Here is a 9,849-nt window from a genome sequence, read left to right as displayed (position 1 = left end):
CCATGCCGGGGGTGGGGCGTTTTCACCCCATGCATGCACACGCGACCCCCCGTCCCTCTCCTTCCTTTCCTGCACGCATCTCCCAGCAGAAACCCAAAAATCAGCTGGATGGCGGGAAGTGCGCGCACATGTGTGGTGGAGCTGACCTGGCGACGATGGCTCATGTGCCATCGATTCGCCATCATGGCACTAAACCAAACTGGCTCTCAGTTAAATCTCTGATATATTTTAAAAAGCATGCAACAATTGGGGGAGTCTAGCATGGGAAAATCCTAACATTTGCCGTTCCCTTGTGAACAAAAGGGTATGCAATAAAAATGAAGGTTAGGTAGGCAGGGCAATGCTTCAGTAAAGTCAGCAGAGGAAAATATGAGGACCAAGCAGAGGTGGGTTACTCCTGGTTCGGCCCAGTTCAGCCGAACCGGTAGTGGAATTCAGGCCTGGGTTGCAGAACGAGCAGTGACCCAGGCCTGCCACGCCTCCGAACCGGTTCCCTCGCCACCGCTGGGCCACTGCCATTTTGGTTTTTAGTGACTGCACATGTACAGTTCACTGTAAATTGTTCTGCACATGCGCGAAGAACAATTTACATTGAATAGTGCATGTGCACGCAGCGTGTGCCTGGCATGAGCGAAGAGCGTGCTTGCGGGTTGCAAACCGGAAGTAAAATTGGCAGCAACCCACCCCTGGGACCAAGGTAGGATAAATAACAATGTGCTTTAACAGAGTTCTTTCAGGATGGACAGTAGGGTGCCAACAGCGTAGTGACTATACCATTAAAAGCATGAGGAAGAGGGACATGTATGGATTTATTTATACATGTCTCTGCGGTACATAATGTACTTGCTTGACAAATCTGGAGATCAAAGTCCCTTATTAAATCTAAGTAGTGACCCCTATCTAGGCATCATTAAGAGAACAAAAGCTTCCTATTCTAAAAGAACATCCAAAGGTCATAACTGGTGTGCCAGTTGCAACTCTTGCTAGAAGGGGAGGCTTTGTTTACAGTCATTCACTCATACCTCTCAATTGGTCTATTGCAATGTGCTGTACATCAGTTGCCCTGGAAGAGCATTTGGAAGCTGCAGCTGATCCAGAATGCAGCTGCCTGATTAGTTATGGATGTCTTGTCCCCCTCATATAACAGGGCTATTGTTGGAGCTTTACTGATAACCTGTTGATTTCAGGGTGCAATTCAAGGCACTGGTTATGAAACTTAAACCCTTCAGGGTTCCAGGTATTTATGGGACTGCCATCTGCCAATCACATCTGCTCATCTAATTGCATCATGGAGAGTTAACCTGTCTTCCCATCCCCTAGCCTAGCTCAGAATGCCATTTGCAAGGGCTGCAGAACGATGCCTTCTCTATTGCTACCATCTTCCTGGGGAACAGCATTCCGCGGCTAGACATTCAACTAGATCCCTTCACATTTAGAATATTCTGACCTAGCTATTTAGAGAGGCCCTGTGATCTGAATGATTGTGCTTTCTCTCTTGAGCTACCAAAGTTTCTAACAAGAGCTTTCCTCATTGGTATTTAATTCTTGGGTCATACAGAAGCAATTTTATTTATTTGACTTACACTTGCCAATTCCAGCTGAAACCAGTGGTGCAATTCAGCCGGTTCTATCCGGTTCAGGCGAACCGGTAGTGGCGGCGGCGGGAGACTCTGCCTACCGGCCCAGATGTCATCACATCCCGTTTTTGACACTCTGAACATGCGCGGAAGGTCCTGTGCATGCGCGGAGGTGGCACGTGTGCTCACATTTGTGAACCGGTAGTGAAGGTAAGTTGATTTCACCACTAGCTGAAACCACCCTTAAGACTTCCTAATACAAGTGTACGTGATACGTGCATCTATGTCTATATATATTTTGTGCATATTTCCATCAGGAGACGGAGGAGTGGAACAAAAACAGTAACAACTGTAATAATAATTGTTGCTATCTCTCTCAGAAATACATATAATAAATGCATTATAAGATGGTTGGAAGTTAGTTGTTTTATATACCCAATATTTATTACACTTGCAATGCTACTGCAGAGTTTCATCCTTCACCTCCTGGTAATCCCTAAGTAGGCCATAGCTGTTGTCTTCTTATCTGAAACTAGAACTGTGGGCAGAAAAGCAATTAAAGTGTCCACCATCTTAATGAATAAGGAAAATATTGGATTGCTTTTGCACAAATGTTGTAAACAAGGAAGTAATGCAGCACTTACAGGGCTGTATTAGGAGCAGAGAAACCCAAGCCAGAGAGGATTAAAGCCCCCTCCCCACTCTCTTTCAATCTAACCTGCACAAGGTTTATTATTTTGGGAAAAACTGGGAGAGGGAGTGCTATGTATGTTGATGTATATATGTATATAGATCTAGGTCTATAGAGACCAGGTGAAATATAAACCCAACCAACAGTCTTCCTATAAAATTAAGATGGCTGAATGGATTGCAGTATTTGTGTATGAGCTTTTCCTGTTTGTGGTTTGGTTCTGTTGTTTTTGTTTTAAATTTGGGAATGTAAATAAACATAATACAGTCACCCACCATTGTTCCTCCTAAGTAAAGGTTGCAACTATAAACATCAATGTTTTACACTCATTTTCCTTGTTGGGAAGATTGGTTCCTAAAGAGACAAGAAGATTTCCATTATAGAAGTCTGAGTAGGAGGTTTGACAGTTGATGAAGTTGTGGGGAAACATTGGCACTGTTGTGTTCTTGACTGCATTCAGCTTATGGTGATCTTGAGGAGGAACATTTACTTTGTTTGCTCGTGGAAAGAAATATTATTATTACCCATGATTTGTAGCTGCTTTAATAACCATGAAGGGATACAAGCTCATGGCTTGATAGTGTAAGGCACCTGAATGAGTCAGCTTTCAACCTGGCAGGACAGAAATCAACTAGAGATTGACAGAAGTTTGAGAATACAGTCAATGAATTAAATATGGAAGCTTTGGAAGATAAGTCACAGAAGATTGGTTATTGGACATTTTGCTTGCTCTCGTTGCCTTGTACAGGTAGATTTACAACAGTTTATTTAGTGACCGTTCAAAGTTACAATGGCACTGAAAAAGTGACTTACAACCATTTTCCACACTGTTGCAGCAACCCCGTGATCACGGGGTTAAAATATGGATGCTTGGCAAGTATTTATGATGGCTGCAGTGTCCAGGAATCATGTGTTCATCTTTTGTGACCTTCTGACAAGCAAAGTCAATGGGGGAGCCAGATTCATTTAACAACCATTTTACTAACTTAACAACTGCAACAATTCACTTAACAACTGTGGCAAGAAAGGTGGTAAAATGGGGCAAAACTCACTTAACAAATATTTCACTTAGCAACACACATTGTGGGCTCAATTGTGGTTGTAAGTCAAGGAGCATCTGTGGTGGCTTGCCTAAGATCTTTGGACTGGCTCATAGCTATGCACTAAAGTTTATGTCTGCTTTGTATCAGTCATTAAAAATGGAGAACCTGTGGCTGTCTAGAAGGAAGATACTAGCTATATTTCAGAAATAGTTTGGCCATGAAAGGTTTCAAAATTCTGATTGAAACAACGTTCTATAGTTAGAAATGGTTTTTTTAACCAACATTAAAATAACCAAATGATCAATCCACCAACACAGACAGATAAATCTGATGGAGATAACACCAGCCAACGGCTGTGTTTTGCACAACATGATGAATCACAGATTTTGCTTGGCTAATGCTTTCAAATAGGAAAACACTTAAGACAACCTAAAAGCAATTCTAAAAGTTCCAGTTATTTCAATATCTTCCATAAAGTTGTTGTTGCTTTAAAGCTTGAATGACCAGTAGGTTATACAGTAGGTGTAAGATGACTGTGTACACTTTGGAAATAATTGGGAAGAAATATTTCTGCAGGAGTCTGAAAAATACAGTGGCTTCTTTAAGGAATTGCAAAAGCCGAGGGGAAAAAAAGAGGCTGTTTTGATAAAGAGCAGAGAGGTAATATGCTTGACCAAATCTAAAGCATCCCTTCTGAATCATTTCTTGGCGTAGTTGTAATAAGGAGGACCTGCTGTTCATGAAGATTTGCCTTCAAATTCCATTCATAAATTCATTTCTGAGATCTATCAAAATAGTGACCGCAAGATCTTTTTCTACAGAGGGCTCATTGCTTTGGGATGTTAAATAAATACCTTATAACATCTTGTCTGCTTTTCACAATTAAAATGACTGTAAATTTGGGTTGTTAAATAAATACCTTATAACATCTTGTCTGCTTTTCACAATTAAAATGACTGTAAATTTGGGATGTTAAATAAATACCTTATAACATCTTGTCTGCTTTTCACAATTAAAATGATTGTAAATAGGAACATAAAACACAGGATGCAAATAAAAGGGTTTGTTTAAGATTTCAAAACTTGATTGATCACTTTTATTTTAAACTGCTCACACTGAAGCAGACGAGAATTTTCAGTGTTGTGTGGGAGTTTAAAAACAAAGTCAGTTTGAGTTTGCATTATTGAATTGTGTTGAATTTATTGAATCATGGAGATGGCTTTTTCCCTCTTTGCTTTATGATTTCCTCCACGTTTGAGGGGATTAGATAATATTTAAATATTTAAAAGATAAGGTGATCATGGTAAACCTTTTTGTGGTGCCACAGATATAAATAAATTAATCAAATTTTCAGGCTATCATGGTCAACTGGCTGTACTTACTGCTATTCTACTTCCTCTATTACACATTCTAATTAGATTTTAAACTCATGTAATTGAACAATTAGTTTTAGGGACTTGAGTTTGATTCAGGGAACCAGAAGCCTCACGTCCCATTTCAATTCTGTGCAGCTATTTATTTACCTTAAAATGCTCTTAATTCCTAATTATTCTAAAACCACAGCAGGTGATGGCTATTGGGAACACGGCCCCAGGGGCACACTTGCTAATATTCTGAGAAAAATGTTTATAATGATACCCAATTTGCTGAAATTATTTGTAAATTGAGCACCAGGCTGTGCTACAAGCTTAATTAAAAAAGTACTAACAAATGTAATGGAGATTTTGTGGGGATTTTTAAAAGTGCATTGCAAAAATTGAGGGCATTTGGTACATGCATTTCAGCTTACAAAAGCTGTTTAAAACAAACACACATTAATTTTACAGAAATTAATCTTTAAGCTAAATAATGCTAAACAGCTTGAAGTAAATGAACACATTAAAAGGCACTTTCAGGAGCTTGCCACAAAATAACTTTAACTTACACAAGAAAACTCTCTTCAGTAAAATGGAAACTAGAAGGTTATATTGAGTCTAATTCTATAGTCAACCATAGTGTAATGGAAAGTTGATTTTTCCTGGCTCCCCGTTTTTTGCATTTCCCAAGTTAAAGTATTGGGAAGAAACAGACTACATTCAAATACTGCTCTAGGCACAGCATAAATTGAGTTAGCTATAGTTTATTTAGTAAACAGTCGTTAAGCAAACCATGGCTTAGTTTATAGTATAATTGCAATTGCAGACAGGGAATGGAAAGCTGGTCCTTCCCTACTATTGGATTTTCCAAGCAGAAGATGCTGATGTGATGAATTCCTTAGACATTCCCAATCAGGGGTGGGTTCCGGCAGGCACTACTGCTGGTTTGCTGATGGGTGCGCAGTGCATGCTTGATGTGCGCATGTGCAGTGCAATAAAAACTGTTCTGTATATGCGCAGAAGCAAAAAACAAGATGGCGCTTATGGTGCCACCCGGAGAATCATTTTGGGGTTGTGGCAGGCCTGGTTGCTGCCGGTTCCAGCGGCCCAGGCCACCAAATCACTACTGGTTCAGCCGAACCAGTCCGAACCGGTAGGAACCCACCACTGTTCCCAATGCTGCACATGCCACTGGAGCCAGTGACTGGTTAATCAGATCACTGCCTTTTTAAGAGTTGAGAACCAGCTGACCCAGACCAGTCTCCTTTAAAGAGCCTCAGAAATTTAGTGTGCGTGTGTGTGTGTGTGAGAGAGAGAAAGACAGACAGACTGACTTATTATCTATGGATTCTAACCAGTGGTGGGTTCCTACCAGTTGAGATTGGTTCGGCTGAACTGGTAGTGGTTTGGTGGCCCGGGTCGCTGGAACCAGCAGTGACCCAGGCCTACCATGCCCCTGATGCCACACCTATGGTATCACCATCTTGTTTTTCGCTTCTGTGCATGCGCAGAACAATTTTTATTGCACTGTGCATGTGCATGCTGTGTGCCCACGAGTGAACCGGCAGTAGTATCTGCCAGAACCAACCCCTGATTCTAACGCTTTCTATATTACTATTAGTCTCTGTTACGTTCAGTTGTAATAATGATTTAGCAATAGATATAGATCTCTTGATAGGTTCCTCTCTCCAAAGGGCAGGAACTGAATTTTATGGAATAATGATAATTTCCACAATAATCAAGTGATGCCTTCTTGACATGAGGTAAAAGGTAAACTGAGAATGTGCCCAGTTGTACACATTGGTATGATGAAAATTTGAGATCAGGTCTTCTGGTTATATTGACAGGTTCCCTGTCAAGCCATGAAACTAGGCCTCAGCAGGAATGTTGATGTTCCACTCTTGCTGTCTCAACAACTCCATGAAGAATGCAGTACTGCAGGCTACTTCTGTTAACTGCCGGCTGCCTGCAATTTGGCAGTTCAAATCTCACCAGGCTCAAAGTTGACTCAGCATTCCATCCTTCCAAGGTGGGTAAAATGAGGAGCCAGGTTTCTGGGGGCAATATGCTGACTGCGGAAACTGCTTAGAGAGGGGCTGTAAAGCACTATGGAGCAGTATGTAAGTCTAAGGGCTACTGCTAATACCACCTCAGCCAGGGAAGATATTGGGAAGCAGCATGGATAGTATTTTAACAGTATATCCAGCTCAGAAAGCATATAAAAAGACAGAAAGCCAAATGAATGTCTTTTGCAGTCTTTCTAAAAGGCTGCAGCAGGTGTATCACTCACTTTCCAGCCTGGATCCTGTATATCAGGAAACTGGTAAAAAAAAAACTCTTCTGACATAGGAGAAATGTTTTATGATATGTAAATGGGACCTATGGTATGCATAGATTATTTATATAGGTTTATAAATAAATATTTCTATATTTTGTTTTTGCATGTGCATGGACTTTGTGGGAGAGGTTGTTGTTTTGTTACCAGCCTAGGGCTTTAGGAAATGGTTGGTAAGTGTTAGATATTAGCATATATCGTGGCAAGTCTCCCCTCTGGTCCGCTGCTACAGCGGGAAACAGGTATCGTTCTGATTGGTCGAGGGGCGTACCCGATCCCTATAAAAGGGGAACCCTCCGACCACAGAGCAAGCTGGATCACTACTACTATTAATAAAGAGCTGATAAGTCACTTCGTGTCCGCAGTCTGTCCTCTCGCTGCCCAGATCTAACATTGGCGACGAAGGTGGGATCGAGAGGCAGATAGGACAAAGAACGCTACCTCCAGAATCTCCGGATTTGATCCAGCCCAGGAATTCGGCAGAAATTCCGGCAGCCATCTCAGGTCACCGCAGCGCAGCAAATTCAAACAGAGAAGATGGCGATGCATGCTCCCCCCGCTCCTTTCGACCCAGCAAACGACGAATGGGAAGCCTTCATGATTCGTTTCAAGTGTTTCCTCGAAGCGAACAAATACACGGGGATCACCGACGTGAGGAAAAAAAACATCTTCCTCGGCTACTGCGGAAAGGAAGTCTTCAATACGGCCAGAGACCTCACCGCGCCTACTCCAATACAGGCAGTATCGTGGACGGCGTTGCAACAGGCCCTGCAAACTCATTACGCGCCAAAACCTTCCCGCCATGTCTGCCGCAAGGAATTCAACACGAGGAACCAGAAGGCGGGAGAATCAATATGTTGCAGCCCTACGAAAAGCAGCAACTCACTGCGAGTTCAGGGATCTGGACGAGCACATCTTAGCGCAGCTCATCTGTGGGTTAAGAGACATTTCACTACAAAAGAAGCTGTTGGCAAACCCGAATTTAACCCTACAGATAGCGCTAAACGAAGCAAGAGCGTCAGAGTCAGCGGAGAAATCATCGGTGACCATACAACGAGGGGCCAACGTAAACCAGCCAGCACCAAGACAAACCAGAGTACACTACGAGGACACAAGCCCCGACTACGAGAATCCCGAGTTCGAGGACAGTCACATGATGCAGAGCAGTCACTTGAGGCCTGGGGGGAGACCCGGATCCCGTTTGCCGTCCTGCGCAAGTTGTGGAGGGAATCACCCCAGGTCTACTTGTAGGTTCAGGAACGTTGTTTGTTCGCACTGCAACAAACTTGGGCACATCGCACGAGTGTGCCGGAGCGGAGTCCCTGCCTCAGGGCAGCCACCCATGTACCGCCAACAGAAGCCCAACCCAGGGGCTTGGCGAAATCAGAAAGGGCGCCCAGAGAGAAATCCACAAGTGTATACCCAGAGAGAAAATTCCCAAAGAGCTGAGCGAGCGTATCCCCAGAGAGATTACTCACAAGGAGCTGAGCGAGCGTATCCCCAGAGAGAATACACACAAAGAGCTGAAAGAGCGTTCTATCAAGATGCTCAACGAGAGTATTTTCAGGATGTAGACGGTGAGATAGAGTTGACCCAGAGAGAGGAGTTGCGAACGTATCTCACCACAATACATCAGGTCCGCCCTAAGCGGCCAAAAAGGCTGAGAGTCACAGTCCTCTTGGAGGGCTCACCTTGCGAGCTAGAAGTTGACACAGGATCGACCCTGACGATTATTTCATGGGCATCCATGAAACAGGCTATCCCTAGCCTCAGAAAGAGCCAACTACGCGCTCCAGACGTCCTGCTACGAGACTACCAGGGGAACCAAGTCCCCATCGTGGGCCAAGGCACATTCCAAATCCGTTTCAAGGACATCGAAGCCCAGCTGCCCGTGACCATTGCCAGCGCGCCATTACAGAACCTTCTGGGGCTTGATTGGTTTGAAGCCCTGGGGTTAGAAGTCACCGGAATCAACGCCGTGAGAAACAGCAGCGCTGAACAGATTTTTAAGGAGTTCGAGGATGTGTTCAGCCCCGGTCTTGGTAAGTATGTGGGTAAACCAATATCATTCAATTTAGACCCCAAAGTGGCGCCAATCCGACTTAAACCGAGACGAGTGCCTTTTGCACTCCGCCCAAAAATAGATAAGGAAATAGATAAGTTAGTGGAGCAAGGAATCCTTGAGCTGGTGGATCACGCGCGCTGGGAAACACCCATCGTGACCCCAGTCAAACCAGACGGATCAGTCCGCATCTGCGCGGACTATAAATGCACAATTAATGTCGCGCTACAACAGAGTGCATATCCTGTGCCTGTAGTACAGCACTTATTGCACTCGTTGGGGCCAGGAAAGGTATTTGCTAAGTTAGACATGGCACAAGCTTACCAGCAACTGCCAGTTGATAGCGCCACAGCGGAGGCCCAAACTATAGTGACGCATAGAGGAGCATTCAAATGCAACTGGCTACAATTCGGCGTGAGCATTGCCCCAGGATTGTTCCAGAGCGTCATGGAACGACTTTTGCAAGGGATACCGGGAGTCGTCCCCTATTTTGACGACATCTTGGTGTCCGCTGCAAATGAGGAGCAATTAAATAAAAGAGTCAGAACTGTTTTGGCCAGAATCAGAGAAAAGGGTCTCCGCCTAAAAAAAGGAAAAATGCCAAATTAACGTGCCTAGCGTAGAATTCCTGGGTTATAGAATCGATGGTCAGGGAATACACCCCACTTCAAAGAAAATTAAGGCGATCCAGGACGCCCCCACACCACGAAATCAGACCGAGTTGCAGGCCTTCCTCGGACTACTTAACTTCTACAGCGTTTTTCTGAGGCAGAAGGCGACCGTTGC

The sequence above is a fragment of the Natrix helvetica genome (assembly GCF_964273705.1).
Source record: "Natrix helvetica genome assembly, chromosome: 1".
Taxonomy (NCBI): Eukaryota; Metazoa; Chordata; class Lepidosauria; order Squamata; family Natricidae; genus Natrix; species Natrix helvetica.
Note: the sequence above shows the minus strand (reverse complement) of the source record.